Source organism: Camelus dromedarius, chromosome 6 (assembly GCF_036321535.1).
Source record: "Camelus dromedarius isolate mCamDro1 chromosome 6, mCamDro1.pat, whole genome shotgun sequence".
Lineage (NCBI taxonomy): Eukaryota > Metazoa > Chordata > Mammalia > Artiodactyla > Camelidae > Camelus > Camelus dromedarius.
The window spans coordinates 51639058-51640614 of record NC_087441.1 but is presented as its reverse complement, the minus strand read 5'-3'; the positions used below and the strand labels follow the sequence as shown (position 1 = coordinate 51640614).

Genomic DNA, 1557 nt, shown 5'->3' with positions numbered 1-1557 from the left:
TAAACAGATATTTGGATAGCCACGTTCATAGTGGCATTATTCACAATAGCCAAAAGGTGGAGACGATCCTAGTGACCATCAGTGTGTGAATGAATACACAAGTGGGGTATATCCATACAATGGAATATTATTTAGCCTTAAAAAGCAAGGAAATTCTGATATATGCTACCATGTGGATGAATCTTGAAGATATAATGCTAAATGAATAAGCCAGGCACAAAAGGACAAATTATCTTATTCCACTTGTATGAGGTACCTAGGGTGGTCAAATTCATAGAGACAGGAAACAGAATTGTGGTTGTCGGGTGCTGGGAAGGAGGAGTGGAGCATTAGTGTTTAGTAGGTACAGAGTTTCAGCTGGGGAAAATGAAAGGGTTGTGGAGATGGATAGCGGTGAGAGCTGCTGAGCAATGCCTATGTTCTAAACTGCACACTTAAAAATGGTTGAAATGGTATATTCACCACAGAATAAAATGATCTGTAATTTATTGGGGAGGGCTGTACATTTTTTATGGGGAATCATTCAGAGTCAGTCAATACCAGGAAAAGAAAGCCCAATAAATGCAGCAGCAAGGCTGCATAGCACCTCAAAATTCAGGGCATTTCAGTATTTCTTTTAAAAATATCAATTATCTCACTGGATAAAAAAGTTCACCACAAATTAGATACTATATCCAGCAAGGCCTTTGGGTTTTTTAAACAGTTTAGAAACTATGTGACATAAATTTCATTAAACAAGAAATTATAGGTTTTTCTACCAAGTTCTTTATGCTGATTTTTACTTTTTAAAATACATGTGAAATTCCTAAATTTTTAAAAAAATTAGATGTTGAGGGTAGAGAAATATATATGTGCGGGGGGTGGGGGGGCAGGACTATGTGCGAACTCTCTGTATTTTCTGCTTAATTCTGCTGTGAACCAGAAACTGCTCTATAAAAATAAAGTCTATTAATAAATATACATATATATATATATGGTGTGATAAAAACCATTCATTCTAAATAGGCACAACTTTGTGATTTTGGAAAAAAATGTTAGTTCTTAGGGGAAAAGTTAGCATTTTCCTTCTTTCTTGCAATGGCAGGAACATCCTTTCCCTTAGTAACTGCCCTTCCAAGATGCTGCCTCGTTCAGAGCCTGGTTGTCTCCTGGGCTGCTCCTGTCTAGGAATAGTCAGTGCTTATTCCTGACACTCTCTTGTGACTGAGCTTTTCTGTGGGTGAATTTTGTAACATCCTCTTGAAGGTTTTTTGTTTGTTTTTATTTAATGGAAGTACTGGGAATTGAACCCAGGACCTCATGCATACTAAGCATGCGCTCTACCCCTGAGCTATACACTCCCCCAACCCTTGAAGGTTCTGAAGTGGAAATTTGTTTCTATGTTTCTGTTTTATAAAACTCAAAACTCAAACAGAAACATAAAAGAACATGCTATGAATGTTTCCACTAAACATGTTTTCTTTTGGATTTATAAATTTGCATATTCTACAGTATGGCAAGCCTTTAACTTAGAAAACATAAGAAATATATGGAAATAAAGAATCTGGAAAATGTCAT

General features: G+C 36.3%; 1 non-coding gene across 1 annotated transcript; it reads right to left on the bottom strand.

The window, feature by feature from the left end:
- Window positions 1-1268: 1268 nt before the first annotated feature.
- TRNAT-AGU (transfer RNA threonine (anticodon AGU)) lies at window positions 1269-1342 on the bottom strand. Its single transcript has one exon. It is a non-coding gene; the product is annotated as a tRNA-Thr (tRNA).
- Between the last annotated feature and the right edge of the window lie 215 nt (window positions 1343-1557).